At 43.4% G+C, this 27,293-nt stretch overlaps 1 pseudogene; it reads left to right on the plus strand.

The window, feature by feature from the left end:
* Positions 1 to 5,348: 5,348 nt before the first annotated feature.
* LOC137750437 (histone H1.8 pseudogene) lies at positions 5,349 to 26,730 on the plus strand (annotated as a pseudogene).
* Positions 26,731 to 27,293: the final 563 nt, after the last annotated feature.

Genomic DNA, 27,293 nt, shown 5'->3' on the forward strand with positions numbered 1-27,293 from the left:
GACTCATCCTGAGGCAAATTCCTCTGCAGCTGTGAACTTGTGAAACCCAACAAGTTACGTGTTTCCAAAATATTATGGTGGGACAGGCGTAGGATAGGCATTCTCATTCCAAAAAAAAGAAATACAAAAGAAAAAATGAGTGACAGGTTCCTGGTAAGTCCAAAGCCTAAAGGAGGAAATTCCATTAGACCTTTAAGGCTCAAGAATAATCCTCTTTGGCTCACTGCTCCAGCTTCCAGGCCCACTAGGGTGGCAATGTCACCCCCTACACCCCAGAGGCTCTCTGCCTGGGCACCACTCCTGAGGTGGTTCTCTGTAATGGACCCACCCCCATGGTGGTTCCAGGCAACTTAAGTCTTCGTAACCAAGGTGGAGGTAACCACATCCCAGGTCTGTGCACTCTGCTTGCAGACAAAGATGGCACCACATAGACACTGCCAAAGTCCACTGCCTGAACTCTCTGATAGAGTAACCACCACAGCCGGAGCCAAACTGGGGCCCACCAGAGCCACACGTGGGGAGACCGAAGGTTTATAAACAACAGTCTTCTTACTGTGAACTCACAGAAAATGTGAGGGAGCCCTCTAGGGTCGCCTTTATAAAGGCACTAATCTCATTCAATGGGGCTCCATCCTTATCAACTAATGATCTCCCAGAGGCCCCACCTCAAAATACCATCACACTGAGGATTAGGATTCAATATATGAATTTTGGAGGGACACTAACATTCAGTCCTTAGCATCTGGGAAGGGAGAGACATCCTTGGCCTGACCTAGCAGGCCATAGGAGCCAGAGACCATCCACTAGAGAGACAGAGAAATTCTCCCAAGGGGACAAAGAGCAGGAAACTCTGGGTAGGCTGAGGGTGCATGGGGGAGAACAGACTGGCTGGAGGATATTCTCTTCACAGACTAGGAAGAGAGAAGTCTCAGAATTCCTGCTGAGTTTTGACTTCTGGGCAGAGGGCTATAAAGAGTAAAACCAACCATCATGTACCAAGACATTTTCTCATTGCCATACAGTCAACTAAGTTACTCCCCGTATTATCTCATCCAATTATCCCAACAACTCTGGCCACAAGAGCTGTCATTCCAACCCTACAGAGAGAGAGGGGTGAGTGGCAACAACGAGACACTGGGCTCAAATTCCAACCCAGAGCCACCTGATCCCAACATGCCAGACTCCAGAATAATCAGGAGGACTGGGAAAGTTGCCAGCCCTCCACCTTCTCTGTCTACATCATGAGATTCCTGGCTGACACTACACACATCAGTCCACTAGCCCAAGTCACTTCAGGGCCTCCTGAATTAACTCTAAATTAGAAGTGCATGACGGAACTTCCAGAATGATGGATCGAGGTGCTCAGTAGATCCTCTTTCCAGTGAAACAACAATTGAATGGGTGAAAAAAAGTTTTTAAGGCATCCAAAGTCTCTGGAAATTGTCCTAAGGGCATGGAGCAAATGGAGAAACATTCATTCAAGAAAATCCACTAAATCTCCAAAAGAGTCTGTAGCATTTAAGCTGTAGCCCACTCCATTACCCCCCAACACTGCATTCCAGAGCCATAATTCAGGTGTGTACAGCCAAGAAGACAGGGGTTTTCTTTCCCTACAACTGCCAGCTTGGGGAAGGTTGCTGACATTTCTCATCTCCCAAAGCCCTATATTGCAAAAGTTTTATTCCAGGCCAACATAGCTGAGAGGATCAAGTCTCTCAGGCCCCACCCAGCCCCCCGACTCACATGGTGGAAGCTCTACCCCAGGCACAATGGCCAGAGAATATTTGATTCTAACATCTTCTGCCCCAGCTAACTCCTAGGGCTGAGGTTCCACACCATGGGGGACAAGCCAAGAAGGCCAGGCACTGCCACCCCTCTTCATTTCTCACTCATAGAGTGTGAGTGTCACTCCACTTCAGTGACAGTTCTTCACACCCAGTGCAGTGCACTGGCACATGGGTTTGTACTGGGGGAAGAAATACAGGCCATAAGGACAAAGAGATCCATAGCTTTGCCTGATAGGATATTCTGTATTTAGAATAAAAGATAGAGAACTCCATGCCTCAAAACATTGAAGATTTTCATATGATCATCTCAATAGATGCAGAAAAAGCATTTGACAAAATACAACATCCTTTCATAATTAAAACCCTCAACAAATTGGGTACAGAAGGAACATACCTCAACATAATAAAGGCCATTTACAGCAAACCCACACTAACATTTTGCTCAATAGTGAAAAATTGAAAGCTTTTCCTCTAAGGTCAAAAGAAGACAAGGTGCCCACTCTTATCACTCTTATTGAACATAGTACTGGAAGTCTAGTTAGAGCAATTAGTCAAGACAAAGATATAAAAGGCATCCAAACTGAAAAGAAAAAAGTAAATGTCATTATTTGCAGATGATATGATCTTTATATTTAGAAAACCCTAAAGACTCAACCAAAAAAAATTGCAACTAATCAACAAATTCAAAAAAGTTGCAAGATATAAAATCAACATACAGAAATCAGTGCTGTTTCTATACACTAACAACAAAACATCTGAAAAAGAAATAAAGGAAACTATTTCATTCACAATAGCATCAAAAAAAATACTCAGGAATAAATTTAACCAAGGAAGTGAAAATTCTGTAAAGTAAAAAACTATAAGAAATTTATGAAAGACATTGAAGAAGGCACAAAGAAAAGATATCTCATGTTCATGAACCAAAATACTTAATATTGTTAAAATATCCATACTACCCAAAGCACTCCACAAATTTAATGCAATCCCTATCAAAATTCCAATGGCATTTTTCACAGAAATGGAACAAACTGTCCTAAAATTTGTATGGAATCACAAAAGACCTTAAATAGCCAAAGCAGTCTTGAGAAAGAAGAACAAAGCTGGAGGTATCATGCTCTACTCCCTGATTTCAAACTATACTACAAAGCTAAAGTAATTAAAACAGTATGGTACTGACTTAAAAATAGACACTTAGACCACGGGAACAGAATAGAGAGCTCAGAAGTAAACCACAACATATAGGTTAATTAATATATGACAAGGCAGCCAAGAATATTAAATGGGGAAAGGATAGTCTCTTCAAAAATGGTATTGGAAAAACTGGATAACCACATGCAGAAAACATGAAACTGAATCCCTCTCTTACTTCACTTGCAAAAATAACTCAAAATAGATTAAAGGCTGAAACATAAGACCTGATTCCATAAAACTCCTAGAAGAAAACAAAGGGAAGACGCTTCTTGACATTGGTCTTAGCAATGATTTTTTTGGATGTAACATCAAGAGCACAGCAACAAAAACAAAAATCAACAAGTGGGACTATATCAAACTAAAAAGCTTCTGCACAGCAAAGGGAACCATCAACAAAATAAAAAGGCAACCTACAGAATGGTAGAAAATAATTGCAAACTATATATCAGATAAGGAGTTAACATCTAAAATATATAAGAACTCATATAACTCAGTAACAGCAACAACAACAAAAAAATTCAATAAATAAAAAAATAAGCAGAGGAACTAAATAGACACTTTTCCAAAGAAGACATCCAAATGGCCAACAGGTACATGAAAAGATGCTCAACATCCCTAATCATCAAGGAAATGTAAATCAAAATCACAAGTTATCACCTCACACCTGTTAGAATGGATATCATCAAAAAGACAAATGATGACATGTGTAGGCAAGGATGTGGAAATAAGGGAAATCTCGTGCACTGTTGGTGGGAATGTAAATTGGTACAGCCACTATGGAAAACAGTATGGAGGTCCCTTAAGAATAGGGACCTCTATTAAAAATAGAACTTCCATATGATCCAGCAATTCCACTTCTGGGTATTTATCCAAAGGAAATGAAATCAGTATCTGGAAGAGATATCTGTACCCCTATGTTCATTGCAGCATTATTTACAATAGCCAAGATAGGAAAGCAACTTAAGTGTCCGTAAATGGATGAATAGATTAAGAAAATGGGGTATATGTTATAGGTATATATATAGACTTCTGATACATGATTTTTATAGATCATGTATGTAATGGGATATTATTAAGCCTTAAGAAAGAAGGAAATCCTGACATTGTGACAACATGAATAAACCTAGAGGACAATATGCTAAATGAAATAAGTCAGACACAGAAAGTCAAATGCTGCATGATCTCACTGATATGTGAGATCTAAAAAGTCAAACTCAGAAAAGCAGAGAGTAGAATGGTGGCTGCATGATCTGGAAGGTGGCAGAAAGGGAGAGACAGTGGTTAAAGTTTACAAAGGTTCAGTTATATGGGATGATTCATTTCTAGAGATCTAACGTATACATGGCGACTACAGTTAATAGTGTTGTATTGTATATTTGAAATTTGCTAAAAGAGTTAAGTTACCTTATGTTCTCACCACACACACATACACACACACACACACACACACACACACACACACGTCCTATGTGAGGTGACCAATATCTTAATTAGCTTAATTGGGGTAACTACTTCACAATGTACACATATATCAAAACATCATGCTATACATCTTAAACATATACATTTTTATTTCTTAATTGTACATCAATAAAGCTAGAAAATTTTTAAAATTTAATTCTTTAAAAGTTGTGACATAAAAAAAGAGCTGAAACTGTGAAACTCTTAGAAGAAAATATAGAAGTAAACCTTCATGGCTTTTTTAAGGCAACGTTTTCCTAGATATGACAGCAAAATCACAAGTGATAAAAAGAATAAATCGGCCTACATTAAAATTAAACTTTTGTGCTGCAAATGATACCATCAAGAAGGTGAAAAGAGAGCCCACAAAATGGGAGAAAATATCTGAAATTTATATATCTGGTAAGGAAATTATATCCAGAATATATAAAGTATTTCTACAACTCACAAAGACCAATGACCCAATTAAAAATGTACCAAAGATTTGAATAGCCTTTTCTCCAAAGAATATATACAAATGGCCAATAAGCACATGAAAAGACACTTACTGTCATTAGTCATTAGAAAAATGCAATTCAAGAGAATCCCCTGGTGGTCCAGTGGTTAAGAGTTCATACTTCCACTGCAGGGGGCGCATGTTTGATCCCTGGTGTGAGAACTAAGATCCCACATGCCATTGCACTGTTTTTTCAGCTCCTTAAAAACAATATGATGATGCCTGGGGGAGGGGGTTGGCCACCTACATCTGCCTGTGCAGTGGCTCCCAGGAACTTTGCCTCCAGTGACACCTTGACCTCCTCAACCTCCTTGACCTCCATGGTAGAATCATCCTTATGGTCTGGGTCTGAAAAGCCAGGCCTGAGCCATAATGGAGGCCAAATGCCACACCGCTAGCTTCCGGTGCTGTGCATGGCTGCAGTGCCAGGGCACCTTGGTGCAACCATCAGGGTTTACATCCTGCTGAAGCATCTGACAGTGGAAGTCATTCAGTTCAAGTACATGCTGAAGCAGGCCTTGGCCTCTTCCTCAGGCCCATCAACTCCAAGGCCAAGGGGGCCACCAGCAGCTTCAAATTAGTTCCCAAGAACAAAAGGAAAATTCAGCCCAAGAAGATGTCCACCATGACAGCTCCCAGGAGATCCAGTGAGGCTGAGGAGAAGGGCCCCGAGAAACCAAGTGAGGCAAAGAAGGACCTTCCCAACCCAGTGAGGTGAAAGGAGGACTCAAGAAGCCAGCAGAGGTGAGGGCGCCTCCCTCCAAACCAGGAGTACCTAAGGAGAAGACCCCCAGGAAAGGCAGCCAGACCAAAGACCAAGAGGGAAAATTGGGCAAGGCCAGGAAGGCCTCCCCACAACCAGTCAAGGCTACACAGGCCCCTCCCAGTGCCAATGAACCAGGCAGGAAATCAAAGGTCAAAGGCAGAAGGAGCCGCTGAGATGCCAAGGCCCGCAGGAAAACAAAAGCTCAGAGACAGAGTTCAAAACTCATGGTCACCAAGGGCAAGAATGGAGCTGCTTTCCCAGACAAAAAAAGAGGGAAGCCAAGGTTCTTAAAGAGGTCACTATCCAAGCAGCTGAGGAGGCCAAGAGCCAAGGCTACTGCTCCTCCTAAGGGCAGTGGGTCCAAGATGATGCTTGCATCACTGGCCAGGAAGATAGAGACCCCCAAGGGCCCAAGGAGGCCTGGCTTGCCCAGCAAGGCCTCACTGTCCAAAGGGTCCAGTAAGAAGCAGAAGCCAAGAGCTAGAGGCCAGGGTGGAGAAACACTGAGATTCTGCTTGCATTTTTATTCCCTAACAAACCACCATTCTACTTATTCCATTTAACCTATTTATCAATAAAGACTTTATCCCCCCAAAAAACAAGCATGGTGCTTAAGGTATATTTTATGAATGAACGAATGAGTGAGTGAATGAAGTAATGAATGAATAACATGTCATTCAGAGCAGCTTGATTCCTCTTGAAAACAGGTCTTTCATGTCAAAATGCTGAACAAAGTGAAAAGTAACTCCTGAAATGGAAACCTTAGAGAGATGGACATTTTAAGTTTGAGGTTTTGTCTTATAAAAATGAACTATGGTAATTCTACTTTTAGCTTTCTGAGGAACATCCATACTGTTTTCCATAAGATCCAGCAATCCCACTCCTGGGCATATATCCCCACACAACTATAATTCAAAAAGATGCATGCAGCCATATGTTCATAGCGGCTCTATTCACAGTAGCCAAGACATGGAAACAACCTAAGTGTCCATGCACAGATGAATGGATGTGGTACATATATGCAATGGAATACTACTCAACCATAAAAAAAGAACAAAATAATGCCATTTGCAGCAACATGCATGCAACTAGAGATTATCATACTAAGTGAAGTGAGTCAGAAAGAGAAAAGAATATTAAAAAAGGAATGTATATGTAAAAATGAACTATGAATAAGACAGAAAAAAAATGTCCAGCTTCAGCTTCAAACATATTAATAAATAAGCTGTGACAATAAAGGCCATGTATGGCCATGAATATTTAAGGGGAGAAAGCAAGAGAGGCAGAGAGACTCAAGCTGTTAAGCCCCATTCCAGGGCTGGGCACTGGCAGAGGGGGAGGATGGTAAGGTGGCCTCAGGACCACCAAGCCCAAAACAAAGCCAAGTCCTGAACAGTTCTGTTTATTGTTCATATGGAAACCAAAGTCAAATGGGTCCCTCTTGGTGGAAGGAGAACAAATAAATTCATTTGACATCTACCTGTGGGAGCCCCTGAATATGGGTTCCCTCATCTAATTCTAGCAACAAACTTGGGTAGCTGGCATTACTGCTCCCATTATATAGATGAGGTAACTGAACTGAGTTTCTGAAGAGCGACATAACATACTTAAGGGTATCTATTTAATTGTTTAACAAACGTGTCTCATGTGCCAGGACTCACTGTTCGAAGTGCTTTACAAGCATGAACTCATGTATCCCTCCTATCAACACTGTGAAGTAGGGACCATTCTTTCGTCCACTTGACAGATGAAACAGAGGCAGGGAGAGGTGAAATAACTTGCCCAAGATCATACTGAAACCCACCTGAACCCAGCTATCTGGCACTAGAGCCCATGTTCTGAAGCCTTATGCTATGTAGACCCTCCAGTTAGTAACAAATCAGGATTCCAACTCATGTCTATCTATTTCCAAAACCAAAACGTTGCTCTGCTCCACCACAAGCCTTCCCCATATGAAATGATGGAGCTACTAGAGGTGCCAACCTCTAGGAAAAAAATAACTGGACAATAATTGGAAAATATTGAATGCCTAGAGGGGCAAGCAAAGGGAAGCATGTCAGATGCGCCCGGGATGGGAGTGGTGAGACCTGGGACCGGTTGCACAGCACGTGCGCCGTGTAAAAGGGTAGCTGTCATTCAGACCCAGCCACGGCTGCCATAGGGAACGGGGGATGCAGGGTTGCCAGATTTCAGTGTCGATTCTTCCAAATCTTAGAATATTGAATAGTCAACAGAATACACCCGCAGGATTCCATCAACATGAAGTCAAGAGAGCAGGACGTTGCAGGGAGTGACCAGAGGGGGCAGGAGGCACTGGTCCTGTCCTGTTTCTTCCTCTGGGCTGGTTGCACAATTGCGCTCACTTTGTGCGAATCCACTGAGCTGTACCCTCGTGATATGTGCCCTTTTCTGTATCTGTATTATACTTTCAAAGGAGTTTAGTTTTTTCAGATCATGGAACTAGAAAGTCAGACTCTATGTCAAATACAACTCTTCCGTCACCAGTTTGCCAGCGCGAGGCATCTGCTATAAGCCTTTGGGGAATCATTCTTGCCACTGAGCAATTTGGGACTGCAAGTCTGCTCTTCTCTGTGCTAGGTTGTGCCAGGAGTTATAGCCGGGGTAGGGAGGTAATGTCACAGCGTACGTAACGTGAGCCTGTCTACCATGGAAGGATTGCTGCGCCTGCCTGGAAATGGTGAGCTCCCCTTCTCTGCAGGAGTTCAAGAAGAGGCAGGACAACTATTGGTCCGGGATTCTGCAGGGGACTTGGGGAAAGGAGGTGAGTAAGGTTAACACTGAAGTTCCTTCCGGTTCTGAGAGCTAGAGAATCCAAGATCATTTACGCAATCATTCATTCAACAGTGATATTACTGAGTATCTTCTCTGGCTCAGGCATGTGCCCGGCACTGGGGATCTGGGGGTGAATGAAAGAGCTAAAATCCCTCCGTTGAAAGACTTTGCAGACTACTGAGGTGGGGGAGAGGGCTGGGGGGCTCTTGGGGAAGCATTAAGTCAATTCAGGGGAGAAGAGAATGATGAGGCAAGGTGAGGGGCTTGCTTCCATTTTCCTCTCATAGGGGCCTGTCTTAGTGCAGATGGAGAGAAAGGCCCCCAAGAGGGAGTGATATCTCAGCTGAGACATGAATGATGATCATGAACTAGTCAGACAAAGGGAGTAGGGGCTGGCAGGAGGAGGGAAACAAAAGCCCATCTGAGGAAATGGGGAAAGTCCAACCTAGCTGAAATGCAGGCTCGTGGAGGGCAATTGTGGTCCTGATGTCTAGCTGCGTCTTTATTTCCACAATTCTAAGAATGTAAAATTCTAAGACTCTGCAATTCTGAGCATCTATGATTAAACAGCTCTCCATTATTAAGATTCTCTGAATTGAGTTTCCAAGATTCCATGAATACACTTTTCTAAGTCTCTGGCTTGCAGGCACAATGAGTCTACATCCTACTTTCACTGCAGCCTGACCCTGTCCTGGATTATTCCTCTGCTGGTGTAGACAAGGCTAAAGAGAAGTATTCGGGAAGAAAAAGCTCATTCACATTTGCTCTGCAACCTGCCTCCCAATTAGACCCTGTGTTCTGCTCTGGTCCGGGAAAAGAGACAAAAGAAAATGCAGACAGGGGCCTTGCTTATACTAATGAGTGATCTCCGTGGGCAGAGTTTATGCCAAGTCCCTTTAGGCCACCAGGCCATCACCAGCATGGGGTGAACACACAGACTAATTTATGTGGAATAAAAACACATTTTTACACGGTGTCCTGACACCAAGACAGGCGTTCCTCCCCACAAAACAAGCCCAATTATCGTGGTATGCTCTGTGGCCTTTTCTGTTCTATGAAAAAGTTGCAAATTCTCTTAACACTTTGGAGCTCTGAGAAGAAGAGCAAAAAGAAGAATGGTACAAATGGGGCATCGTTGGGGAGGAGACAGGTGAGTCTAGAGATGTGGACATGCAGCCTGATGCCAAGAGCTTGGGCATCAGAGTCAGAGTGGTTTTTCTTTTTATTAATTTAATTTAATTTTATTGAAGTAGAGTAAACATTGACCTTTAGAACTCCTTGCCATCCTGAGTTGCCTGCTAGGATTTTCACGATGACCTTAGGCCTAATTGTTTGGATGCCTAGGAACATTTGAATTTGGACTTCCTTTTGTTGCTTCTATTTATCTAGTTGTTTTAGGACATCCCTGCTAATGCCCCATATCTTTCTTGCCTAAAACCTTTTATGGCCGTTCTAAGAACCCATATTCCCTTCAGCAATTTTTAGAAGCTAGGTACCAACAAGATGCCTGGAGATGTTGTTTGCTGTGACTTCCTAAAGATCTTGGCTCTAGCCAGAATGAGCTATTTATGAGCACTTGCTCTGGAGCCAGACTGCCATTTGCTAGCTGTGTGACATCGGAGCAAGTCTTTTAACTTCTCTGTGTCTCTGTGGCTTCACCTGTAAAATAGGAATAACAGGAGCATATATCATGTATGGTTTGGGGAAGATTAAAGAAGATAATCCACATGAAGTGCTTCCCCACTGTGTCCCATAAATATTAATAGTTATTACATGCTGAAAACACTGGAGTATTTTGTCAACCTGGTTGTGCGTGAATATGGTGGCGTGGGGTTCCCTGGGCACGTGAGGGTCTGTCAAAGACTGTCACCAGCTAAGGGTGAGGCGGGAGGGTGAGGACTTGACTGTGTTTCAAGCCCGCCCTTTATGTTCATCATTCCCCAGGGCCCTCTGGTAACCATGGTAACCCAGCTTACAGGTTGCCAAGTTCAAAACAATATATTTCCAAGCAAGAAGTTTTGCTGACATCACCCATCCTGATGAGAAAGCAATGAAGGCTTGTTAGTCCTCACTGGCGCCTGTGCCGGCCTGAAGACACGAGAGCCTTCGTGCCATTTTTTTTCACATGTCTACTTAAGTAATGGTGTGAAGGCAAAAATAGAGCCATTATTACTAACTGACCAGCGTGATAACCTTGATCACCACTTACTAAGTGAACTGAGCCTGAGCTTTGGGGGTCTCACGAACTGAGATCCACTCTTAGCTCAGTTATTTACTGTGTGACCCTGAGCAGGTAACTTAACCTCTCTGTGTTTCAGTTTCCTCATCGGTAAGACGGGAATAGCCCAATACCCCTCAAATGGTTCTTATGAAGATTGCACGGGGTGGTGTATGCGAAGGCTTATAGCACAGTGCCTGGCACACCGTAGGCTTGCAGTTAACTGTGCATTGTGGCTCCTGCTATCTGCTCGTGCGCTCCCGATTCTATGCCTCTGCCTTCTCTGAGTCTTCTGCCAAGAACATTCTTCATGTCAAGCCTCAAATCCCTACCGATTGAAAACACACTCAATTTTTTTCCTAAGCAAACAACTGCACAAAGATTCATTTACAAAGATCTTAATCACAACTGCATTTATAATGACAAAAAATTGCAAGCCATGTAAATATCCAACAATAGAGGATTGATTAAAGAAAGGAAGGTATATTCCTACAATAGAATATGATTCACCTGTTTAAAATGATAATGTACATCTGCATTTATTAATACAGAATTGATTACTATATTATAAAATAAAAAGCAGATCATAAAAGAATATCTATAGAATGGCCATATGTTATAGACAGATAGATAAGTAGGTAGGCAGATAGATGTCAAAATATTAATAGTTGTTGGCTAATTTTCTTTTGTTTAGTTTACTTCTCTGTTGTCTTCTACATTTTTAACCACAAATATGTATGCCTTGTGCAATAAAACATCTCTAATACAACCCTGAAGTTAACACTAACATAAATTAATATTAATATCCATTTTCCAAGATACAAGTCAAATTTCACTTCCACCACAGGCCTTCCTGGATACCTCTGGTTCACAGAGAATTTCCTTTTTCCTTCTCCAGAGTCCGTGCAGTCCTTTATGCATCTCTGAAGACATTTATTGCATCTTACTCTGCCTTGTGCCCACTCCTTGCTCGAGCCTATATCCCTAGGGAGAAAAGGTGGTCTCATTTAGTCCCTGCAGGCACCAGTCAGTGAATGAATGGATGAAGAAGTGAATGAATGATGAATGAATAAATGAATGAGTGAATGCATCCTTCACTCTTCAAAATTCTGGTGTGATGTGCCCTCCTTTGTGAGGCCTTTCTAGATACCTTCCCTCTTCTCTCAACCTTTTGGGTGCTGTCCCCTCTAGAACTGGCCAGTCCAAGCTCTCCTTCCTGTTCTAACTCTCTCTTTTTGGCCTTTGGATGCAGAAGCAAGGGAGCCTGGGTGGGAGTGCATTGGACGCAGTCCTGGTTCCCAGGGCATAGGTGGAAAACCAGCAAACAACAGCCCAGGCAGTGGGAAAAGGCTTTCCAGGAAGGAGGATACTGTTTTCACTCTTTGGTATGACATTTAATGTGACCCTTGGAAGCAGAGCCAGGTGAAAGAAGGTGGTATGGATCCAGGAGCTGTTGGTCTGTCTATTCACATTCTCCAAAAGAGCTTGCATTTTTGACAATTTCTTTAAATGCAATTTGGTGCCATGTTTATTTGGTGCTACCAAAATTCCATGATCTCCCTGTATTTCCCAGCCTCGCTTGTCATTAGGTTAGAGCGATGTAGCCAATGGAGTGCGAGGAAAAACAAGATGTGTCTCTTCTGCCCCATGGCCTTTAAGAACCTGTGTGGTACTTCCTCCATCTTTCTCTTCTCCTGCAGCAACTTGAAGTCCATGTGTTCCGGGTGGCATAGGAATATGATATAAAAAGCTGCCTGGCCACAGTTGAACTTTGCATGACCCATTCAATGACCTTTATTGTGTTAAGCCAACTGAAATGTTAGGGTTTATTTGTTACTTCAGCAGAGCCTAGCCCATCCTGACTAACCCAGCTCTCACACTTCATCCAACCCCTGTTCTCATTCAATAACCTTCACAAGAAAATGATTATGCATTATACAAGATTAAATTTTTTTTGATCCCACTTACACAGTGATCGTGGGGCTTCACTCCACTGATGGATAGAATAAATAAATATTTGTGTGTAAAGATGGAAAAAGAAATAAAAGTCTTCATATCTCCTGGCCAACCCAGCAGCTGCCTCTAAAAGGCAGGAAAGTCTGGCTCCTAATTAGGCATTTTTCCCTGTCCTTGAGCTTAACAAAACAGGATCCATCCAAACTGAATCCATCACCTTCCAATGATTTCCTCTCATGCAGGGACTACAGCATCAATTAGGCCCCAGGATGGATGCGGGTAAAACTTTGCTCCAACAAGCCTTGCTTCTCAACCTGTTTTGCTTCTAATTGTCCATTTATTTCTCTCACAGACAATGTCAATAGCCCAGATGCAGCTTTTGCCAAGCAATGTCTACTCCCTGGGGAAAAAGGCTGAGGGAAGCACTGAGGGTGGCGTGAATGTTTCCATGGTAATTACGCACCAACCACCAGAAGTCTCTGCCCGGTGAAATCCCTCGTTAACCACCAGCCAGCTAATTAGAGGAGGCCTTTAGCACTTGCTCATATTCTGGAACATTTCTTCCTGGTGGGTTAGGAATGGACAGTCACAGGCATGCAAGGAGAGTAATTTATTCCAGTGGCCTATGAAGCCGCAGACATTTGACAGCCCTTACTTGGCATCTGGCAAACACCAAGATGAGTTCATGGCAACCAGCCCAGGACAGAGGTGCAGTGACCATTAAGGAAGGGAGGGATGCAAACTTTCCATTCTGAGGAAGAGCCAGAGAGTAACCGAGGGTACGGGGGACAGAGCCCTGCCTTTGGGAAGAGTGTGCTGGGAGTGGGTTCAGGGAAATATGCTGGCGCCAGGTAAGTGTCCCACAGGGCCCTGAGCTCAGAAGGATCTCATGCTCGCTTAAGTGCTCTGCTGCTGCTATCTTAAAATGTTTAATGATTTTTAAACAAAGGGCCCTGTATTCTCATTTTTCACTGAGCCCCATAATATTATGTAGCTGGTCCCAGGTACTCAGGTAGACTGGTTTTCTAAGCAGGTAAACTGAGGCAGCAGCTGTGGATATGGAGAAAGCCTCTAGGCACCCAGGTACCCAGGACTCCCTGGGCCACCGGATACCAGATCCACACGACACTGTGGTGAACCTCAGCCAAGTGTGGGCACTAAGAGCTCTGACTCTAGAGTTGAAAAGACAAGGGTTCAAGACCTGGCTTTGCCAGTCGCTCCCTACGTGTTCTTGGGTAAATGACCCAACCCCTCTGCACCCCAGGTTTCTCCTCTGTGACACGAAGATGCTAGTTGGTAGCTGTTTCATAGGGTTATGGTAAACAACGGCACATAATTGTTGCTTAATAAATGTTCCCCAATACCTTTAATACCATCACTGATACTTTCATGGTTATCATTATATTTTCATCTTCCTTCCTACACAGCCCCCCACTAAGTCTCCTGAGGACTCCCTGAGACATCCCCGCCGCCTGAGATCTGGTCTCTCACAATGGGTGTCCTGCAGAAGGCCAGGGGAGGCCAAAGCATTGGCCCCTTCCCTCTCAAGTCTTCTCTCCTCCAACACCTTCCCTCCTGTGCAAATTCTCCCCCCATCCCAGCATCTTAACTCCATCTTTAAACTTTCAGGATCTATTTTCACCCTGTAACTGTACTAGGGAACCCACCCTAGAGGAGCATGACTTGCCCAAGTTCACCCAGCAAGTCAACAACAGAACCATGATTCCATCTTGGTCTTCCAATGTTTTCCACCCCTCTCCAAGATTTTGTATTTGACAGGGTAACATTGCTTCATTTCTGCCAGCCTCAGAAAAGTACTTCACTATGCTTTAAATTGACAGGATCTGCTCTTTCCTTATAAATTCACTCAAATCCCCCAGGATATAGTTATCTTCAGGAAAATCAAGTGTCTCTTGATTGGGGGCTGGTCAGAGCGAGACCCTGGGCTCAATGCAGCAGTGGGCAGAAAGAGCTGCTTATCTTAAGCAGCAGCAAGCCGAGTGGGAGTTTAATTGGCAAACAAAAGGAGAAGAAGAGGCTTTTCGAGCATGACCTGAATTTGGGTAGTCCTGCTGGGGAAGGGCAGCCCCATCTGGAGGTTGGGAAAAGGAGAGACAAGGAAGAAAGCATGCAGCTCCTGAGAAAGGACAGCTGGTGTGTCTGGTTCTCAGAAGAACACAGGCTCTGGCATCGAATGGAATTGGGTGTAAATTCCTCCTCTGCTGTTTATTAGCTGTGTGACTTTGAGCTGGTTACTCTCCCTCTCTGAACATGTTTTCTTATGTGTAAAATGGGCCTAATAATGTGTGCCTCTCAGGGTTGTTGACGTGTTTGAGTGAAATAATCCATGTGAAGTTGGTACTAGCACCCAGTAAATGTCCATCATCCTCGTGGTCATCATCACGATCATCGTCGTCATCAAAGAGCAGTGAGATCCCTTGGATCTGTCCTCAGTCCTTCCTAGTGATTAAGGACTGCAAGAGCACTGAAGGACAACAATACTCATCAGAGCAATAAAAATAACAATAAAAGAGGGAGAGAGACGTTAACGTTTTAGGCAGCCTCACTCTTGTCCAGAGAGCATATCTGGCACCGCTACATGCATCTTCCCATTTCATCTTCACAACCTGCGAGTCAATTGGTATGTGCGCCCCCATTTTCTTGATGAAGCAGCTGAGGCTCCCCCAGATGAAGTGAGCTGCCCATGGGTTGTCAGCTGTGCATCTGATCGGGGGGCTCACCCTGGGTCCACTCCAGGTCTGGTGGCAGTGAAGACAGCCAGGAAAGACCTGACCCTGAGTTGGTGGTCTCCAGAAACCCCTGTTCCCTCAGAAGGGGACGAAGAGGACACAGCAAAGGAAAGCGAGTGAATGGTGGCAGGAAAATGAATCGAGGAGTGGGGAGGAGATGCCTCCCATTAATCATCATGAAGAATAGGTCCCGGAGAGCTGCCTTGGGCTCCACGGTGATTAATGACCTTTTTAATTTTCCTCCGCATCGTCCCAATTATGCAGGAGCACTGCGGGAGGCCCCGCCTTCCCTAGGGAAGCAGGGAGATCTGTGCAATGCCCTGGATCGAGGAAGAGAGGAGGGCTCTGGGGAGACCCTGAGCTGTTTTCGAAAGACCTTGGGCCCAGGGGGCAGGGCTTGCAGACGCTGCAGATCCGATCCCAGAGCTGGGCAGGACACGGGGCCAGGGAAAGACAGCGCCCGCCTCTGGAGAGGCTGGAGGTAGGCACAACTCTCTGTCCTCAAACTCAGTTGCAAAGAAATAGAATCATTTTCTTACCAACTCAACTAATTTTCTCTTTTGTGTTCCCATTCTTGCCAAGTGGCAGAAGCTTAATCTTGTTCCTGAGTTGTGTCTAAGTTCTGGACGTCAGGGACTCAGAGTCTGGGGCAACTAGCTTCTTGAGATTCTTCACCAGGTGGGCAAGTATCTCCTGGTTCATCCATCATCCGGCCCTACCCTCAGTTGTTGGTCCACGGAGGCTGCTGCTGGGAAACCTGGCACTCCCGTTCACACCCATGGCTCCCTCTTTGTTATTACTCCGCACCAAGGAGCAATGGGACCGTGAAAAGGCTGCTTCTGGTCCCAACTTCCAAGATGGACCCCCAGACCTTTCTGAGGTCTCTGGTTCTCCAAACAGATGCTCTCCTGAGAATCAAGGCACAGGGGTTGCCTTTGAGCTGTGTCATCCTCTCTCTCACGGCTCCTCTCCTTATCCCAGCCCAGGGCAAGGCACAGTGCATCAACCATCCTCCCCTGCTTCTTAGATCCTGCAAATATAGCCTGTTTTCTATAAATCCTCTCTCCCCAGGAAGTTCAGGCTTTTTGAACGCAAAAGCCAGAACCAGCAGGTTATTTCTGTTTGCCAACCTGAGGTATCAAATGCAATACTAAGCCTCTCTTTCTCTCTCCCGTCTTTAATTTTGAGAAGTAAGGTATAGGACAGAAGAGAAATCAGGGGAGAACCAATGGTGAATATCTCATAAATATTCTTCGGCCACAGGTACAGAATGCTATGGAGAGGTTCAGAAGAAGGAATGAGCACATCTTATAGGAAAAGCAATAAAATTGTTCATGCAGAGAGCTGTGTTTCTTCATTATTAAGAGCATAGGCTTTAGAATCCGACAGATCTTGCTTCAGTCCGGGGCCCCTACTTACTACTGTGTGACCTTGAGCAAGTGGTCTAATCTCCCCCAGCCTCAGTGGCCTCATCTGTAAACTGGAGAGAAGCAAAGCTGCTGTGGGATCAGCTAAATAGTGCGTGTGGAAGGGCTCTGCCAAGTCCTCTATCTGTGCTCACAAAAAGAAAGACAGAGACAATTAGTTGGAGATGGAAGCAGAGAGAGTAGGTGAGCAGGTGAGAGAAGGTAACTACAATTTGGGGAAGAGGAACACAGAGGGGAGAGAGAGGATGTGTCTTCACCGGTGGCAGGAAAGAGAAATCACAGAGATGGAAGGAAGTAGCCAGACCTGGAATAAGTAAGAGAAGGGTGGCAGCTGGATTTGAATTTTTGCCCTGGGTGGGCCGAGCTGAGCCTTGACAGGAAACAGCTAAAGCAGCATTTCCCAAGCTTCTAAATGCACGTGAATTACATGGGGATCCTGTCAGAATGCAGCTTTGGAGTCAGCAGTCCTGGGGTGTGTGTCCAACAAGCTCCATGGGATGCTGGTGTCGCTGGTCCGTGGACCCTTCTCAGGTGGCGAGGGACGCTGAGGCACCTGGATGGGATGGCATTGCTCCAGGAGTTTGGGGGGTCCCTATTCATTCTGAGTCCTGGAGAATAAATTCCCATCCCTCCCCTACAATAATCCCCACTAATCTCTTGGTAACTTGCCCTTCCACTTTTTGCCAGTATATTAATCGGGGAGATATCAAGAAATCCAGTCTGTCATTTAAGCTTTAGGAGTTGACTCAGCGGCAGCGAGCTGGTTTTCATACCTCTGGGGTCTGAGACAGCTGTCATCCCTTCATCTTCCTCTCTTCTGACGACTTTGGCAGGACAGTCAGGGAGTAGATACTGACCCCTCTCATGTATTTCCTGGTTTTCAGTCTTCCCCAGTCAACACACACACACACACACACACACACTGCTACAGTAGAAACGAATAAATTTATTTGACTGCCTAAAATCAAAGTCAAACTCCTTATAACAACCTCCAAGGCCCTGAATGATCTAGTCTGCCTCCTTTTTTTACCTCTTCTTGGCTCTTTTTTCCCCCCTCACTAGGTTCCAGCCATCCCTGCTCCTTTTTCTTCCTCTAAGCCAGGGTTTTGCAAACCTGGCTGCACTTTAGAATCACGGGGGTGGGGGCTAGGTTTTAAAATATATAAATTCCCAGGACCAACCCCAGACCAGTGAGATCACAGTCTCTTGGAGATGGGAACCAGGCATCGGTAAATTCTAAATTCTCTCAAGAGTTTCCAAACGGCAGCCAAGGTTGAGAATTACTGCTCTGAAGTTCAGAAGAATTCTGCCCTCCCCATCCTGTCCCCTCTCCTTCTGTCCCCAGTCCTTTGTACACTGACTCCTTCTCATCTCTCAGTTTTCCACCCAAATATCTCCTCTTCAATGAAGCTCTCCACAGGCACCTTATCTAAAGCCATCATTTGCCTTATTTCCTTCCTAGAACTTATCGCAATTTGTAATTCTATTTACTCATAAATTTGTTTATTCTTTGTTCCCTTCACCAAAACATTCGCCCTACGATGCCAAGAACCATGACTGGCTGTATTGCCACCATGCAGTGTTTGACCCGTAGCGGGGGCTGAGCACAGTGTTGATGAATGAATGAAAGGTCAAGTAGACTTCGCAGAGCCTTCATGTAAGATGCCCCAAGTTGTGACTTAGTCCCACACCTGTTACCTAGAGTCACACTAAGTGAGGAAGGGCTGAGCCTTCAGAAGGATGTTTCCCATATGACTGCATCCCTAGCCTTACTTCCCATTATCTCTCCTTAATCCATAATGACGTCTTTCTGGGGACTCCTTTTCTAAGCCTTCCAACTCAGTGCCCCAACCCTGAGCTCTTTGGAAGCCACACTCTTCCAAAAAGGAGGACAAAGTTTCAGTGTTTCCACGTTCTTGTATCTTGCATACTTTGGAACTCAGCCATGCGTTAAGGTCAAATCAAGGCTCTCATCTGCTGAATCTGATAGCTCCGAATGAGGAGAGATGGTGTTGGATCCAACAAGAAGAGAAGGTTATGGATGCCCCAACTCTAATTCGTTCTCCCCACTAGCATTAGATTTTTCTCCTTAGTTCCCTGGGAAGCTTGCACCCTCACCAAAACCAACATTCATTTCTCCCAGGGCAACACAGTGACAGTTTTATAATATATGAGGAAATCATATCTTCCCTGTTAGCATAACAAGAACAAATAACAATTGTCCCTTCCTTCACTAAGCAGTAACTCCATCATTACTATCCTAGGGACCACTCACCTGTGAGCTGGGGTTACTTTATCAGACACACCATCAGCTGTGCATTTCTATTTCTTACCCTTCTAGGGAAAGAGGTGTGACATCCCCAAGTCTCTCACTTGTGACTTCTACATTCATCCTATCAATCCAGTATAACAGTCCTTCTTGAACTTGCCATGCCCTCCCTTTCCCAACATGAGAAAAATAATATGCTCTGGTGAGATTCATTCCCAGAAGAAATGACTGGCTGTTGCAAAAACAAAATCATCTTCAGAATATGAGCTGATAGCCATGAAGTCCCAGGTAGAGTACCTGGTCCACCATAGATGCTCAGTTTTTTTTAAAGTGGTAGCTATTCCGACTACTGCTGCTGCTGCTTCTACTTCTACTACCACTATCGCTTGTGTCCCTAGCACCTAGAAAAAGACTTAGTACAGGTCAGTCATTTGATGAATGCTTGTTGGATAAATAAGTGAATGAAGGATAAAGCTGGAATTTCTCTTAAAATTGTGTTATAGCTCTCCCACATTTCACAGCTGATACCAGGGCATCTCCCTAAACTACTCCTGAGTTCTGAGCCCTGGCACTCGGCTAGTAATTTCCCTGAAACATGCCTGCTCAGCCTTTTGAGCTCAGGGATGCAAACATTCAGTCTTTTTGCCTGGGAGGATATTTACACAAGCACACCGCCATTTAAAAAGGGCTCCGAAATTTATTTGCAGAAATCAAATTGCTGGTATGGATAACTAAATGCTGAATCAGGACTTGATAGATCCCAAAAGGTAGATTCTCTCAAGATGGCATTTTTGAGAATAAAAATAAGGTACGCCGACATTCAAAATTCCACATGCACGTGTTCAGGATGGAGGAGAATCATTCAGGTGTAGCCTGAGCAGAAGAGCAATGGTGTTTACAATGGAATAAGCTCACTGACAAAGGTATTCTTCTCTGATTGAACAAATAAGATAAAGTACCTCTTTGGCAAATGTAGAGAGTTGGCCCAACTCACCCTTAAAACAAGAGTTTCCATCTCCTATTTGCATTCTGACTTGGAAAGGAAAGTGATATCAAACCAACAGGGAAAATAAGTAATTGTTTTTATTAACTGAGTGGTTACCATGCAACACGTACTGTGCCAGAAACATCATGTTGATTATCTCAATTGCATTAACTTCTTTAGTGTTTTCAGAGAAGTTGAACTGTGCAAAGATCCCCCAAGAGGGAACTGAAAGCTGTGTTTGAAACTCAGGTCTGCCTGACTCCAAGAAGCCATCCTCTATCCTGCTTCGTCCTGGTACTTGGAGGGGATGAGCCTCTCTCTTATAGAGAAAAAGTATTTATTCAAATCACGGACATAGGAAGTTAGTGGCCACTGAGCTCTGGTTTACGGCATCACATGGCCCATTTCATAAAATGAGTCTTATCCAGCAACAGCAGCAGGAGGGGAAAAAAAACCAACCTGCAATGCAGCCATTTATTCCTTAAATGGCTCAAGAACTAGAAATGAGATCAAGAACCTTTTGATCCCCCCCACCTTAGTAGTCTATTGTTGAACAAACCTAGACAAAGCTCCTGCAGAAGTAGAATAAAAATCAAGATTAAGTTAAGCAGAGATTTAAAAACAACTGAAGATCAATAAGAAAAAAAACTCAGGTCTTTTCTAGGAATTTACATTTCTCATTAATTCAAGAAAGATTGATTGTTTCTTATTCTGTGCCCACTCTAGATACTTGGAATTCATCTGTAAATAAAACAGATTAAAAAATTATGTCTTTAGGAAGATTACACTCCAGCAGAGGGACATAGACAATCAAAAATTTAAAATAAATACAATTACACACTATGATAAAAGGTGACACATAATACATTAAAAATAGGAAATAAGGAGTGTTAGTAGGGGAGGGGGACAATATTTGAGCAAATACTCTAAGGCAGTGAGGGAACAAGCCATGCAGATATCTGGGGAAAGAGTGTTCCATTTGGGAAACAGCAAGTGCAAAGACCCTGAGGCAGAAACATGGCTGGATAGAATGAAGAATAGCAAGGAGACAAGATGACATCCAATAGCTCATGAGGACAAAATGATGCAGGGTCTTGGAAAGCTGTTATGAGCACTGCAGGTTTTACTCTGAGTGAAATGGCAAGCCACTGGTGGGTTTCCAGTAGAGGAGTGATCATGATGTGATTTATGTCAATAACTCAGTAGGAGACCAGTTAGGAGACCATACAGATGATCAGACCATATAGGGGAGACATGCTGGGGCTTGGTGCAGTGTTGTAAACAGAGGTGGTAAGAAGTGGTCAGATTCTGGATAGATGTTAAAGGTAGAACCAGCAGGATTCCTTGATGGTTGGTGAGTGAAGTGAGAGAGAGAGAAAGAGAGAGAGAGAAATGTCAATAATTTTTCCCTCACCCTCAGGGCCTGTCATGCCTTGGAATATTACTTCATGATAGAATGAAGCCATCATGATCTGTGAGACATGTAAACATTAATCATCTGAAATATGAGATGTAACTGTAATTTGTTCAGTAAGTTTTATTCATAAGATATTTAATCCTGTTCTTTAAAACCTTGCGCAAAATTTAATGACGAGAGTTTCTGAATATAAGAACTCAGTACCACAAGTATAAAATTCATATATATATGATATATATGAATAATATACTACATGTTTATTATGTATATGCATATACTACAAGTATATACTACTATATATGTGTATATATATGTGTATGTACATATATATATATGAATTTCTCAAAATTTTGGTCTGAGATGCTGGAGAAATAGATTGCCATTAACTGAGATGAAGATGATCATGGGTCAAACAGTTTTTCGGGTTTTTTTTGTTTTTGTTTTTTTAATTTTTATTTATTTATTTATTTATTTATTTATTTATTGGCTGTGTTGGGTCTTCGTTTCTGTGCGAGGGCTTTCTCTAGCTGCGGCAAGCGGGGGCCACTCTTCATCGCGGTGCGCGGGCATCTCACTGTCGCGGCCTCTCTTGTTGCGGAGCACAGGCTCCAGACGCGCAGGCTCAGTAGTTGTGGCTCACGGGCTTAGTTGCTCCGCGGCATGTGGGATCTTCCAGGACCAGGGCTTGAACCCATGTCCCCTGCATTGGCAGGCAGACTCTCAACCACTGCGCCACCAGGGAAGCCCAGACAAACAGTTTTAGGGGGAATGTCAAGACGTCTGGTTTGGACATGTTAAGCTTGAGATTCCTACTCAACATCTAGGTGGATGGGTTGGGTAAGCGTGTAGATGCACGAATCTGAGTTCAGCAGACACGTTTACACACACCAGGAATCCAGGGCTCGCCTCTCCTTTTTTCCTGTCCTGTGGCTTTAAATAACATGTATGTGCTGTTGAAGCTAAAATCTATAGCTCGAGTTCAGACTGCGTGTCTGACTCTAGATTCATATATTCAATGATGAGTTTGTCATCTCCATCTGGAGAGCAACTGACATCGTCAAGGAGAACTCTTCACTTTTTTTTTTGTAACACCTTTATTGGAGTATAATTGCTTTACAATGGTGTGTTGGTTTCTGCTTTATAACAAAGTGAATCAGCTATACACATACATATATCCCCATATCTCCTCCCGCTTGCGTGAACTCTTCATTTTTGCTTCAAATCTAATTCTTTGTTCGGCCTCCCCAGCTCCTGAAATGATACCACCATCTCTCTGCGTTTCTCAAACTGAAAACTTTAGAATCCTCTTCAATCCCTCTCCTTCTCTTACTCTTCACATCCAATCCATCAACAACTTCATCTCATTCTACCTCCAAAGTTGACACCAAAATTGTCCAACTTTATCTCTACTGCACACTTCTAATCCAAACAACTATATCTAACCTAGAATACCTCAATGTTCTCCAGAATGTTTTCTCTATCTGATCCAGTGTTAACCTACCCCCTTCATAGAGATCTATCACATCTTTTCCTGGGTAGAATTTATCACTAACTCAAAATGAGCCTGTTTCATCTTTAACCAGCTTGTGTATTATCAGCCCTTCCCCGTGAGTCTGAGCTCCATGACAACCGTCTTGTTCAGCACTGTATTCTCAGTTCCTAATCAGTGCTTGGCACATACTAGGCACGGCAGAAATGCCTAGTCAATGGATCAACTTTTTTTTTTTTTAACATCTTTATTGGCGTATAATTGCTTTACAATGGTGTGTTAGTTTCTGCTGTACAACAAAGTGAATCAGCTATATATATACATATATCCCCATATCTCCTCCCTCTTGCGTCTCCCTCCCACCCTCCCTATCCCACCCCTCTAGGTGGTCACAAAGCACCGAGCTGATCTCCCTGTGCTATGCAGCTGCTTCCCACTAGCTATCTATTTTACATTTGGTAGTGTATATATGTCCATGCTACTCTCTCACTTCGTCCCAGCTTACCCTTCCCCCTCCCCATGTCCTCAAGTCCATTCTCCACATCTGCGTCTTTATTCCTGTCCTGCCCTTAGGTTCTTCAGAACCTTTTTTTTTAGATTCCATATATATGTGTTAGCATACGGTATTTGTTTTTCTCTTTCTGACTTACTTCACTCTGTATGACAGACTCTAGGTCCATCCACCTCACTACAAATAACTCAATTTCGTTTCTTCTTATGGATGAGTAATATTCCATTGTATATATGTGCCACATCTTCTTTATCCATTCATCTGTCGATGGACACTTAGGTTGCTTCCATGTCCTGGGTATTGTAAATAGAGCTGCAATGAACATTGGGGTGCGTGCGTATTTTTGAATTATGGTTTTCTCAGGGCATATGCCCAGTAGTGGGATTGCTGGGTCATATGGTAGTTCTATTATTAGTTTTTTAAGGAACCTCCATAGTGTTCTCCATAGTGGCTGTATCAGTTTACGCTCCCACCAACAGTGCAAGAGGGTTCCCTTTTCTCCACACCCTCTCCAGCATTTATTTTTTGATGATGACCATTCTGACTGGTGTGAGGTGATACCTCGTTGTAATTTTGATTTGCATTTCTCTAATGATTAGTGATGTTGAGCATCCTTTCATGTGTTTGTTGGCAATCTGTATGTCTATTTTGGAGAAATGTCTGTTTAAGTCTTCTGCCCATTTTTGGATTGGGTTGTTTGTCTCTTTGATATTGAGCTGCATGAGCTGCTTGTATACTTTGGAGATTAATCCTTTGTCAGTTGCTTCACTTGCAAATATTTTCTCCCATTCTGAGGGTTGTCTTTTCATCTTGTTTATGCTTTCCTTTGCTGTGCAAAAGCTTTTAAGTTTCATTAGGTCTCATTTGTTTATTTTTGTTTTCATTTCCATTTCTCTAGAAGGTGGGTCAAAAAGGATCCTGCTGTGATTTATGTCATAGAGTGTTCTGCCTATGTGTTCTTCTAAATCAACTTTTTTAAAAAATTTTGATGTACTGGGCACATATGCAAATTTTTCCAGATCATGCCGTTGTTGAAGAGGGTCTTCAGGGAAGTGAAAGTTCAAGTGATAGGATCCTCTTCTAAACTACATTCACTTCATCTCTTCAATTAGAGAAAACCTAGACAGCTACCCCATAAGAACTATGTCACTCACGGGGTGGTTGCCAACGAAATTAGGGGGCCAGTGTCAGGAAGGGTCTATCCAAAAAATTTGACCTTCAACAGCCTCTCTAAATTTGTTAAAAACACAGTCTTTTAAGTGATGGCAAATACCACTAGACCAGGTGGAGCTGGATCCTAACCAAAAATTTTAGTTACACTTTTAATTTTTATTTAATTTTATTTGCAGAGATGCATGCAGTTGTAAGATATACTACAGAGAGATCTTGTGTCCCTTCTCCTGAGTTTCCACCACCATTAACATATTGCAAAACTATCGCACAGTATCACAAGAGGGTACCAGCACTGACACAATCCAGGTTCCTAACAGATGTTGAAATACAGAATGGTTCTTTTTTTTTTTTGGCTGCGTTGGGTCTGCGTTTCTGCGCGAGGGCCTTCTCCAGTTGCGGCGAGCGGGGGCCACTCTTCATCGCGGTGCGCGGGCCTCTGACTATCGCGGCCTCTCTTGTTGCGGAGCACAGGCTCCAGACGCGCAGGCTCAGCAGCTGTGGCTCACGGGCCCAGTCGCTCCGCGGCATGTGGGATCCTCCCAGACCAGGGCTCGAACCCGTGTCCCCTGCGTTGGCAGGCAGATTCTCAACCACTGTGCCACCAGGGAAGCCCCAGAATGGTTCTTTATTCCTGCTTCTTAATTGTAATGCTCCTCTTGTAAGACCACACTCTGAGTTCACAAGTAATTGTGAGCAAAGCATTAAGGCATTAACACCTTTCAAGAATACTTGCATATCAAGAGATTGTTGAAGGCCAAAATACAATAAACTATATGAAAATGTGCACAAAGTCTTTATTACCCAGAGAAATTCATAGCAAAACCACAGTGAGATTCCACTTTTCATCAGTCAGATTAACAAAAATAAGAAAAGACTAATAATATCCAGTGCTAGCATGTGTATGGGGAAACAAGCATTCCCAAATTCCTGCTGGAAGCCTTTTTTTTTTTTTCTGAAGTCTTAGAAGCTCTTTGGGAATTAGTCTGGCAATAGCTGTCGTAATAAAAATGCATATCCCCTTTGATGTAGCAAGCTCCATTGAGGTTACTCTATTTTACAGAAATAAAAGTAACTACAAAAACATTAACATGTTTATTGCAGCACTGTTTAATGTCAAGCATACACACACAAATATCCTGGACACACCCTAAATGTCAATCAGTAGAAGAATAGTTGAATTCATGATGTAAAACCAAACTGTGAAATACTATGCAGTTATTTTAAAAGATGTGTTGAGTTAATCATATATCTGCAGGAATTTCTGGTGTGATTAGTGTAAAAAAGCAAGCTGCAGGGTAGTGTACATAATATGATCCAAGTTTAGCCAAAAAAATTCTACAAATGTGTACATATTTGTACATGTTTTATGAGCTTGAATCAAGCTATGGCAGGACATAGAACAGATAACCAGTGTTGTTTTCTCAGAGGTTGGAGGAAAAATTGGAAGGAGTGGGGGAAGAAATTAATGACTTCTTTTTTAAACCCCTTTGAATTGTTTGTCTGGTTACAACGGATATGCAATCTTTTTTATGATTTACAAGAAACCTAATAAGTAATAGAGAAGGAAAAGATCAAAAGACCAAAGATGGTCTTTAAGCCCAAAGGAATGAATCACGATGGTGGAATTGTAGACACTGACAAGAGTCTCTGTACCTGGGGAGTGGGGGGAAGGAGAGGAGAGACACCACCCTTTGGTCGTGGGTCTGGGAACTTGCTTTCCCCTCCCCAGATCCTGCTTTGTGAGCCAAGGGAGAGTAGCAAGACCAAAGGCATGTTGATCAGAATTGATATGAGGCAAGCAGCTCATTAAATGGGCCCTGGTAATTGATTTCCAAGGAAACAAATGCCTTTCTTGTGCAGGCAACAGCACACGTGTTCGGGCTGCCTGGGAAACCTGGGCACTGCCTTTGCAAGGAGTGCTTTGATGTGTGGCTCCCCTTTAGACCAGGACAGAGGCATCGTGCATCTGGCTGGATTTCATTTCCTCTACCGACCCCCTAGAAACCCAGTCCTGCAAGCCAGCAAGGACGCACACTGCTGAGCTGTGCTACCTCTGGACCAGATTACGTTCTTGGGAATCTCAGGGTGGGATGTTCTAAAAGTCACCAGCTGTACAGGTATGAATGTACAGAATAATCAGACCTCTTCAAAAAAGCCACACCCAAGGATTTGAGAAGCTGAGAGACCAGCTGGAAATGCCTGCCTACACAGGCAATTAAACTGGATTTATTTCACACTGCAATTTTGCCCCCAAGAACTGTGTTCCCACCCAGTTCTGCTAAACCAAAAGACATTCTCTCTGGACATAGATGTTTTCTTGCCACACATATGGCTCTTAAGGAGAGGTCGTCTGCAAAGGAGAGAGTTACTTAATCTCCATATGCCTCAGTTTCCTCATATGTATAATGGGAATAATAATAGCCCCTACTTTAAGGGACTGTGGCAAGAATAAAATGGGTTAATGGTTGGATGGCACTTAGAACTGGGTCCAGCACACGGCACTCTGTAAACGCTTGTTGTTATTAGTAGAAATAGTAGTATTAAGGTGTGATTGCTAATTTCTCTTACAGAGCAGTTTGTTTAAAGTGCGACACACCAGTGGCC

The sequence above is a fragment of the Eschrichtius robustus genome, chromosome 16 (assembly GCF_028021215.1).
Source record: "Eschrichtius robustus isolate mEscRob2 chromosome 16, mEscRob2.pri, whole genome shotgun sequence".
Classification (NCBI taxonomy): domain Eukaryota; kingdom Metazoa; phylum Chordata; class Mammalia; order Artiodactyla; family Eschrichtiidae; genus Eschrichtius; species Eschrichtius robustus.